The sequence below is a fragment of the Puntigrus tetrazona genome, unplaced genomic scaffold, assembly GCF_018831695.1.
Source record: "Puntigrus tetrazona isolate hp1 unplaced genomic scaffold, ASM1883169v1 S000000060, whole genome shotgun sequence".
Classification (NCBI taxonomy): Eukaryota; Metazoa; Chordata; class Actinopteri; order Cypriniformes; family Cyprinidae; genus Puntigrus; species Puntigrus tetrazona.
In genome coordinates, this window is record NW_025047739.1 from 27,130 (window position 1) to 38,729 (window position 11,600).

General features: G+C 38.1%; 1 long non-coding RNA gene across 1 annotated transcript; it reads left to right on the forward strand.

The window, feature by feature from the left end:
* Positions 1 to 753: 753 nt before the first annotated feature.
* LOC122332391 lies at positions 754 to 7,486 on the forward strand. The gene is made up of 2 exons (XR_006248479.1): positions 754 to 2,756; positions 6,626 to 7,486. It is a non-coding gene; the product is annotated as an uncharacterized LOC122332391 (long non-coding RNA).
* Positions 7,487 to 11,600: the final 4,114 nt, after the last annotated feature.

Consider the following 11,600-nt stretch of genomic DNA (forward strand, 5'->3'; position numbering starts at 1 on the left):
TGGCACAAATAGCGTGCCCTCTACACATTGCAACAGAAAGCCAATAAACCTGAGCGAATGTTTTGTAATGCACAGCGAAAGGCGAAGAGCAGGACTCAGTGGAGAACAATGGAGGAAGCGGTACTCACTGGAGGGGCGGTGCAGATGAAAGCACTTCCTGTTCTCTGACCCGATGTCATTCCTGTGACGTCGCTTTCTGCGCAGCATCAAAACATACCATTCTTAAAGTGATCTACGTAGGTCCAGTCTGAAAATAACAGCCAGACAAATAGTCAGTCAAGACTGTCTTGAAAAAGAGAGGAAGTATGAAGTATAAATATAGAGCACATATATAGACATACTCCGCCTAGCCCTGCTCCTGAATCGAATCGCTGAGGGTGATCAGTTAATATATGTGACCGTGGACCACAAAACCAATCAATGCACTGATCATTGCTACAAATAAAGTCATATATACACGTTTTTAGTGCTGTCCGTTGCTTTGGCACAAAGAGGCGTTCAAGAGGTGAATGGATTCTAACTTAGACATATCTGTTGATTTATCGAACCCAACAGCCAATCAGAGACGTTTGTGATTGGCTACACTTCTCAGTGCTGCAAAAACACGTTGAAATAGAAACCGATCACCAAAGTAGCGTGCTAAATCTACAATGAAATGTCATTATTACAGCTTTGTCTGTAAATTCCAAAAATTCAATAAATCCATATGAAATTAGCATCTCCCTTTTTACTGTTATAAAGATCTCATTGATTTACTTTACCAGCAGCAGAACTTCAACATATAGAAATACCAGCATCTACACCAAATTATATATTTTTTCTTAGTTTAGGTCTCTGAATATATATATACTCTGAAAAACCCTGAAGACTGACAGTAAAGAAGAAGGATCTATAGCGATCCCGTCTTTCACTGAACTCACATCATTACACGTAAACCCCTCAAGACTTGTCATAAGTTATTGCTCTTAAATTGTTGTCAGTGTTTAAGGGAATCACTTCATAGTTTGAATTCCTTCACGTCGAGCAGGTAACCGTATGACCACAGGTGCTCTTCCCTCAAAAACAACACACATCAGGCTAGCGCCTCTCCAGCTAACAGAAACACCCTGTTTCTCCTCAGACACCTAAACATTACACCAACATTCCATTCTAAAATTTGTAAGAAATTACAAGAATGTTAGAGTTGAATTTTCTCTCAATCTATAAAACACCAGTTTTTGATTTTTAAAAAACATTTAAAGGAACATTCCATCATTTTGAAAATGATATAATCGATATATTTGAAACTTATTATAAACTTTTTCCCTCCATAAATTCCTAATTTGCTGCTTATTAATAGTTAGGAAGGTAGTTGTTAAGTTAAGATGTTGGGTAGGATTAGTGATGGAGAATAAGACGTTAATATGTGCTTAATTACTACTAATCAATGGCTAATATTCTAGTCAGATGCATGCTAATAAGCAACTAGTTAAGTGTTACTATATTTTATTTCATTTTATTGAAAATATTTATACACAAGGGTTAGAGTTGGGGCGTCTTTCTAAATATTCATAAATCTTGCCTGTGTTTAGTAGTTCCTGAATGTAGTTGATGTTAATAGATTTTTGTCAGTGTAGGATTTTTTCACAGAATGCGAACTCAGTTGCACCGTGTTTGGGATTTTTTTCAATGACGTCTTTCATTTTTTGGCACAGGTCACCAGATGAGACATTGCCTACTGCATTCAACGCATCAGATAATATCATTTTGTGTCAGTTACCAGCCGCATTTAACCAGTTCATGTCTCTTCAATCGAGGTTCCTGACTGAAGAATCTGTGAGAGTCCAGCAGCGCACAATGTTGTATCTAACACACTAAATGCAACTCTTTTTTTCCCACAAGTTGTTTGTTTTCTTCCACGAGACTGAAGAATGAAGCTAAACGGTCAGCATCAGGTGTGAGCTGGTGTTTTTGTGACACTGCAGCGAACCATCTCTTGGGTGTAAGATGCTTCAGCGCTTTCCTCTCTGTTCCGCTGAGGAGGAGTTCTGCAGAAGGTCTTGTAAACATCTCAGCATTGCTTTGATTGGTACTGTTGTGTTTCCATAACACATGTCACCGAAACCTTAGGAGTGAGTAATAGCTGGGAAGTTTCGAGTTTAGAGAGCTCGCATGGAATACTGTAATCTATCTTTCTATATTTTATTTTCATTGCCTTGAATCTTTAATTAAGCCTGTATCAGTACCTGGTGTGTGTGTGTGTGTGTGTGTGTGTGTGTGTGTGTCAGAAAGCCGCTCTCGTGACAAACATGGCCTTTTGACCTCCGAGCCAAACCCATGAAGGGGAATCCCGTCTGAAGCTGAAACCTGTCTGGTCGGTTCATCTCTTCTTTGTTAATGACCTGTTTTCTAGCAAACTGTCTTTATGGTTTGCCATTGTTTTAGCAAACGTACATAGTTATGTTTTTCAAGAATACTGAGGCAGATCCGGCCCCGTAACAGCTTTACATGCACACGTGGACCACACCACTTTGGCGTATTCTCTTAAGCAGAGCGAATCAGGCTCTGTCATCACGACATTACATCTCCGTTCCCTCCATCAGAGACGTTAATACATAACATTCATTAGTTTGATTCAAGTAATGCAAATGTTTCTTTTCTGGCTTCCTTCCTCTCTCTTTCTGTGGAGATATCCATCCTTCTGCTGGTCCCTTGCGTCTCTGAAGAGTGTCTCAGCACATACCCAGACACTGATCTGTCTACGCACTCGCTCGCGTGTGAGTATATTAACTGCTATCTCAACTCAAGATAATCAGATCACAAGATCTGCCCATATTGTACAAGCATTTAAATTTCATTCGTAAAGCAGATAGAAATCTTTGCAGGCATTGTGCACTGGCCAGCGCAGAACAAGCCGCTGTACGTAAGTCAGATCAGCAGGGTGTAACCTGCTCTGGCTTTCCTTTCAAACGCTGCCTGTGTGTCTGTGTACAAAGCAGCGGCCAATGTCATTGCTGTTCAGATTTCATCATCCACCTCACTATTAATAAACCTTCCCTTCCAGCCTTGAGTTCGCTTCTGAAAAGTTTACTTGCTACCCTGTTCTCACTTCACCGAGCAGAAGGAAGGACTGATACCACGTGTATTGTGACATTTGAAGCTATATCATTATATGATGCACTGCTGAAAGGTTTTGTCAAGCAGTGACGTCTACATTATTTTTAGAAAAATTAAGTAGCGTTCTCAATTGGTTCATTTAGCGTGGTTAATGACTTACTTTTTTTTAATTGTTAACCTTTCTAACAATCAGAGCAGCCCTTAAGGTCTCTTTGAAAAACGGCGCTCATGGCGTGAGATGCTGAGAAACAGAGCTGTCTGTCTGTGTTTGCATGGATGAATTACTGGTATGTTTGTTTTCAAGTATACAGAAATAAAGCGAACACGACATTTACTTCTAAAAACACCAAAAAAGCAAAAAATAATAGTGGTTGCAATCAGTTATATTAGCTACACTTGCAACCGCTTACCAAAATAAAATAATAAATTGGATTGTTACTTTATTATTAATATATATTCTTAACGTTTCAGCGGTTAATTCAAGTAAATACAGTTGGCGTTCACCTGAAAAAAAATCTAAATAAATATAATAATGTTTGGGAATCCCTGTGAATTTGTGCATTTTAATGTATTCTCTTTATGTGGTCTTACTTTGAAATCTGATTATGCAATCCAATATTTGTATCAGGATTGTTGGCTAGTTGGCGAGTTCTGAGGCTTATGAGGATAACGATGAAAAATATATACCACGCATGATTTTAAATAATGCTGTGCTTATGAAGAAAACACACGCACACATACACTCGGGACAGGACAATGAGGAGAAACACGCCTGACATCATACTGCGTGAATCACATACAATGTGCTAAAACAAGGACAAAAATAGATATGTTGAGATCAGGTCCGGACAGACGTCAGTTTATCTTTTGTGAATAGCCACCCAATGGCAGAAATTTGTAACATCAGATCAGTTGGCCTTGCATAATGGCCCATGACTGAATTGTGTTTAGAGCAACAAGAGACAGCGTCTGCATCTCCAGAGACTCCTATAAAGATATCTGCAGCTGAAATTTCAACTGCTCACCTATAGATACGGCCGTGCTCAATCCAGGCCAGAGACATGTGAGCCGCTGTCGCTGCGGGTGGATTTTAGGGTGGAGTGTGCTGTAACAGTAAGAGTTGTGTAAGAGATCATTCCAGCTCATATTCAAGGCTGAACTATTATTATTATAATAATTACTTCAAAGGCTGCTCTTAGAAATGAGGCTGTTATCTCCTTTGATCTTTGTCAGATTCGTCTGCATGGAAATAAACTGACCTGCCCTGTTATGATTTATCATTTTCATGGCTTTATGACAGTTTGCTGGACATATCGTGTAGGTCTGTAAAATACTTCTCACATTGTTAAACGCTGGATCCCGTAATAAACAGTGAAGAGTTACTGGGAAGTCACCTGCCTTCTGACATCTTTCCTTTAATGGATAAATGTCTATTTACGTGTATTTTAATGAGCACTTGCTGTTAAACGTGATATGTATGTATGTATATGTACATTATATATATGCATATATATAGCTTGCTCTCAGTTGCTGAAGTCCTAAAACTTGCAAGAGCAAATTCCTAATCTTCAATACCTATCTTGCTGGATCTGCTTTTGATATGAATAACCACTAGATCAACCCTTTTGGAAAATCTCAGGAAGCACACTCCAGTAGTTTGAGTCTTACCTCTGAGAACGGTCCTTCGAGGTATCTTGAAGAGGTAAGGCGTCCGAATCACAGCATCTAACTACCGGTGTGCCTCAGGGCTCAGTTCTGGGACCGCTTCTCTTCTCTGTCTTTCAGAAGCATGGCTTTTCATATCACCGCTAGGCTCGTGACACTCAACTCTACTTCTCATTTTATCCTGATGATCTGATGACAGTCATTACTTGCTGGATGGTCAACCTTCAGCTCATCCTCGCCAAGACAGAAGTGCTTGTGGTTCCATCAATCCCATCACTATCACAATTAACCATGCAATTAGTCTCATCAAAAACCTTGAAGTTGTGATTGATGATCAGCTGACTTTCTCAGAGCACATTATTAAAATCCATCAAGAAGATCCGGCCCTTTCTTTCGAAACATGCTTACATGCAACAGAAGCTCTTTTTCTGTCCAGGCTAGATTATTGTAACGCTCTCTTGTCAAGTCTTTCAGCCAGTTCTATCAAACCTTTACAATTAATCCAGAATGCGGCAGCAAGATTAATCTCTAATGAGACAAAACCTCTTTTCATCAATTAGCACTGGATACCAATAGCTGCTCACATAAAATTCAAGACATTGATGTTTGCATACAATACCAGCACCGGCTAAATCCATTACTTCAGACCTATGTTCCTCTAGAAGCTTGCGTTCTGAAAGTGAAGGTCATATTATTGCTCAAGAATCAGCTAAAAAGACATCTAGCGCTCTCTATTCTAATTCTATTATTTTAGACTTGTATATATTAACCATAAATAGCCGTTAAGTTTACCTTATTGGCAAATCATACATCATTTAATTCAGTTAAAGTTTTTGCAATTAAAATGTGACATTTCTATATTTAGTATGATAGGAGAAACTTCTTTAAAACATAGCAACCACATTTTTAAGGGTCAAACAACTCATTTAGAAAGAAATCTTCACGATGGAACCACATTGTACTGCAGAAGGACTGAAATAACAAATGAACACAATGTGATTTTTGACAAAACTGTACAAATCGAGGCGTTTTTTGACCTCAGCCGGTTATTTGTGGTTTGCGAGTACATCAGGTGTACATTCACTCCAAACTACTTGGCAGAAAATTTGGTAGGCGGTTGTCTGGCTGCTTTTTATGACAAATTGCTGACAGTGGGAACGTTATTTCTCCAGCTCACCTGTCAGGACAGAGATGGCGTTTACTGCCAAGTCGTCACTAACTTTAAATGATAAACCATTCACTGCAAACGGTGAAGTGATCAGATGTCCTCATAAAGACCTATTACTGTTCAAATAGCCTTCTTAAAACTATTAATTGTTGGAAAAGAAAATTCAATTATTAAAGGCATGTGATTTTTTTGCCTCATGTTTATATTTTTAGTGCCGTATTTCTTTTGGTCAGTATTTGTGCGGCGCAGCAAACATCTACAGTCTGTCTTCTCTAGAGCCGCTTTACAGCTTAAACTCAATCTGTTTCACAACTGAGCAATTAATGCTGTTTTTTGCGAGCAGCTTTCACAATCTGTACTGTATGAAGCACTATAGACTAAATAGAGTTCATTATAAAGTAAGTTCATTCACTTAATTTAGATGCAGATCGTTTATCATGTTGTTATTTATTTATTGATTTCTGCTTTTATTTACATTTTAGTTTCCTCATTTTCTTTTTTGTTTATTATTGAATTGTTATTTATATATATATTATATATATATATATATATATATATATATATATATATATATATATATGTGTGTGTGTGTGTGTTCTCTAAAGTTTTACCCTTAAACCCAATACTCGAACGGATTATAAATATTGCCTGGAAGGAAAATAATCTCATGTTTTATATATTCCTTTAATTTTCTAGGTGATGTTTGTTTTACTTCAAGTAATGTTCCTCACGTCTGTGAGTCCTGGAGCGCTTCGAACATCCTGATGTTTCTGGAGCTGGTTTGCTCTTCACCTGAAGAGTTCGAGGCTGTTTTGACACGCGGGTTGTTATTGTAACTGCTGTTGCCAGGCATCGGGTGCGTCTCCACGGCGACGCTGGCAGAGGCGCGGGGTCATAAGGTCGCGGAGGATGCGGCTCATTGTGGTTAGTGGAGGCTGCCAGCAGGGCGGGACGGTCACGGCACGCTATACAAGCTCAGACAGTCCTCACAACACTTCTTCACTGCAGTCCGTCTGGAATTCACTTTTATGTCGTTTTCCACTCTCTCGTCGCACAGATGTTTAGAAGATGTTTTTGGTCAAACCTGCTGCACCGAACCATCATGCAATGATCTCTGAGTAATTAAAAATGACATTATGATTCTGTCGTGTCATCGCTGGCTCACACTCGTCGTTCCCAAACCACATGATTTCCGCAAAAACACAACAGCTCATTTATTTAATCGTACGAGCTCTGTTCTCTTCTCTATGAAGAGCTGTGTTGGGGGAAGCGCATTATAAGCATACAGATAGAGTTAAGTATATAGATAGATAAATATATATCCTCTGTAGCTGTACCTTTGAGTTCCACCGAAGAAAGTCTCACAGGTTAGAAGTAATGATTTCCATTTTTAGCTAAACTCCTCCTTTAAGTAAATGTATTATTTGCGCCTGTTATTGTTGTTATTATTATTATTGTGACTCATGCAAATGAGACCAAACTCCTCCATGCTGCTTCGGTCCTTCCCGCTCATTGTTCTCTAATCCATTACTTACTCAAATAAAAGGAGGAATCCAGCGTCTTCAGTTCGCTTCTTTTAAGTGCATCAGCTTCTGAGACGGGTGTACTGTTTAGTCAGAGCTGACCTAAGATTCACTGTAAACGGTTCAGATGAGGTTGATAATCTGATTCATGAAGCGTAGCACCGGATGGTTATTCATTCAGATGAGGAAATATTTACTAAGAAAGTTACTAATAATTTTGATTTAATAAATGATACGCAAGTTCATTAACCATGTCGCATTAAAGCCCGATTTGTATCAGTACTTGAGGAGAAATGCTCTCAAATGAAGATACATTAGATTTTTGTGACAAAAAAATAAAAGGAGGTTACAAAGAGTGGCTTTAGAAATCATTGTATTGCTGGTTTTATTTCTGCATGATCACTGAAAATTCAAAAAATTCCTGAAATTCAAAAAACAAATTACGAGATAGAATTGAGATAGAATTGCTAAAGATAACGCAGAACTGCAAGATAGATATATGTTATCTCAGAGTTGCATTTAGAACTGTAAAATATTTACATTTAGTCATTTACAATGGATGCAAATATAATGTATAGGAATTAATATGAAATATAATGTCAGAATCAGGATATATCTTATTCAGTTAAAAATCTCAATATAGCCAGATTTGTGAGATACAAACTAGAAAGTCAAAAATGACCAGATATAAATATAAAATCATGTCAAAATGATGAGATATAAATTCAGAGTTGCCACATATAAGGGCAGCCCTGTGAGATTTAAACGAATAATTTTTAGATATCAACTTATAATTATTAATTATATAGTTATAACAACATATTTTACATCTCAAAATGCCTTTTTTTCTCGGGACAGCAGAGATGAAAATTCTATAATGAACTTTTCTTTGTTTCCTTCAAGGCAGAACGTAGCAGACAGCGATGGACGGGTGTGAGGTCAGACACTGACCGCTCTGATCCGTCTCTAAAGGGGTGCTTAATGTTGATGTTTGAGCATAAACGATATCTGCTAAGTTATGATGCTGAAACAACTGAACGTCTTTTGAAATTCTGGCCGTTTAATTCCTACCAAAAAACAAAAACCCCAAACGGATCATAGGAGCTTCAACAAATGACTTTTTGGGTCCGTTACGCCATGAACCCAGATAAGCTCCGCCCCTCGGAATATGTCATGAAGTGGGCGGGGCCATGCACAAAAAAATACATAAAAAAAGAGAGACAGAGCGGTAAATTATGTAAAAAGACAATGAGTTTTATGAAACATTAACACGTAAGACTGCACATAAACACAATCAAGCCTAGAAAATAAACAGTCAGGCATCTCTTTAGTCCTGCTTGTAGTCTTTGGCCAGTGTGTACCACGTCTTCTGGTTTTTTATATCATTTATTAGTTGTCGTGTCTAGTTATTAGAAGTTGTGCTCCTTTCAAGTGTTTTAAAAGCATCACATCGTGTGAAAATCATGAAGATTCAGGAATGATTCAGACTTTTTATAGTAGCGCTGTATATTTTTACTCTTTCAGAAAAGCATTTTAAGAGAAAGGATGAACCGCATTTAAGTGATCAGTCGCCGTTTGCATCTGAGATTTATTCAAATGAAGCTGAAGTAAAGATCTGCCGTCTAATGTAGATCTAGACTGAATGAAGAATGTAGAAACGATCAAGTCTTAACCTTATATTTCAATAATCAAAAATAGAAACGACTTGTTTCGCCTTTATTTTTGGGGGGTTGTTACAGTTAACTAAAACTAGAACTGTTCAAAAAATGTAAATAAAAGCAAAGAACAAACATTTTTGTTTCTTGAAAATAAATGAAAGTTGCCTGAAACGTGACGCACAGAAGAAGCTTTATTTGAAGCAAAGAGAGTCAAAATCATACATGTTTCTTTTACGGCACAAATCATTAGGATATTAAGATGAAGATATTTTAGAAACTTCCGACTGCAAATATATTAAAACATTGCATCGCTAAAAACTTTATTCTTAGATAGGTTTTGCGTTATTTTTGCAATAGTGTCCTCTCCTCACGAACCAGACGTCAGTGGAAAGCTTTCAGATGCTGAACACATTTCAGTTTCGGCTGCTTTTGTGGTCCAGGGTCACAATAAAACTTATTTTACATGCTCCCTTTTCACTTCTCCAGACATTTCTCATCTCCACTAGTTGAGACTAAAATACAAAAACGATATAGACATGTATTCTACGACGTAAGACCACTTCTGGTGCGGCGTCATGTTCTGTAAACAAGCAGGACCACACAGTTTCTGACTAATGCCTCTGAGAACGACTGCATTCAGAGATTTCTCTATTCTGAGGTCTCTGAGCAACTGGCCCGTCCCAGCAGAGAGCAGCGCTGACCTTCTGCTAACGACCGCTCGGAGTCCCTGCTAGCGTCCGCCGCCGAGCGCTGACAGATGAGCACGGTTATTTCGGGGCTGGCATGAAGCGCTGTAGCAACCTTCTCTCACAAACATCACGCTGGATTCCAGTCCTGACCCCGGAGAGGACTCTCGTCACGGACGTGCAGAAGAAGATGTGGCTTCAAGGTGTCCTCAGTATTCTGGATTCCCGTAATATGAAAGTCAGTAGATGCTGGAAACGCTTTCCAATATATTCAGACCACAATGTTGACAAAAACACCATCACTGTGAGTCTTCTGAAGTCATACAGGACCGGACATATAAAAAAAGGGTGTCTTAATAACTGTGGAGTAAAATACTAATGCACTTTTTGCATTTGCATTTTTTTTGTTAAAAACGAACAAAATTCAACTAATGAACGTGAGAAATGCTGCCTTGAAAACAGGTTGAAATAAAATAAGTTTATATAAAATAAATTGCATTTTTTACAAAGGCTGCATTAATGATCTCTCCACTGATGTCTGGTTTGTTGGAGTCGTATTGTATTTGAAAATCTGGAATATGAGGGAGCAAAAAAATCTAAAAATTGAGAAAATCATCATTAAAGGTGTCCAATTGACCTTCATAGCAATGCATATCACTAATCGAGAATTAAGTTTGGATATATTTACAGTAGAAAACGTACAAAATATCTTCATGGAACTTAATCTTTGCTTGATATTGTAACGAATTTTGGCGCAAGATAAAAGTGGACTGTTGTGATGCATCCATGTACTGTTAGCTATCTCTAGATATAAGCTGTGCTACACACACACACACACACACACACACACACACACACACACAATAAATAATAAATTGTATGTACAGGTGTGCTATAGATAAAATGAGATAGAAATAGTGTAGAAGAATAAGGATGAATAATAGGATGATGTAGTAGAATGTATGCTGATAAATAAATGTCAGGTTTATGATTTATAATGTTTGAGTAAAACGTCATTTTAAAAGAAAATATAACAAAAGAGATGCCGTGCTTCCAGACATGTTTTAGCAGAATACGTGCTTTATAAGATCCAACAGCAATCTGTTAATAATAAACACCTAGTTAGTAGTGAAAAGGGTCCTTATACTGTTTCATTTGGGGGAAAAATACTTTTATCCAACAAAAAAAACAATCGTCTGTATCTCTCCCCCAGCGTGCTAGAAGTGCATGAGTGTGTTTGTGAAGGAACAAGCACACACACGCATGAGCCACACACACACACACACACACACACACACACACACGACACTGGACAAAGCCTGGGGCAGAAAGGCTTGTTAGGAGCAGGATAAAAAGGCTTATGCACGCAAGATGTGGCGAAACCGCCGAAAACACCGAGTGTGTCATGTCTAGTGTCACAATAAAGGGTTTCAACACTTGGGCAAACGTTGCATCTATTCTGACAGCTTCAAGCTCACAGAACATGGCCAGGTCCTCTTCAGGCTGGGAAGCGCCTCAATGAAACATCTGGAGCGTCGGTGAGACCTAAGAGCATCCGCCAAACGCTGACTTTTATCAGGAGCGCCGAAAGGTTACATTTAATTGCTATTAGCTTCTTGTAGTAAACGCCTAAACACATTCAATTACTAAAGGAAAGTTAAAAAGTAGATGCTTTAGGTTTGGTGTTAATTGTAGGAGTGCTGAAAAAACACTTCTGAGGTGTTTTTGTATTTATTTTTTGCAATGTATTTTTTTTAAACGTTATATTCCGTTTAATGTAATAAAATAATACACAATAAAATGA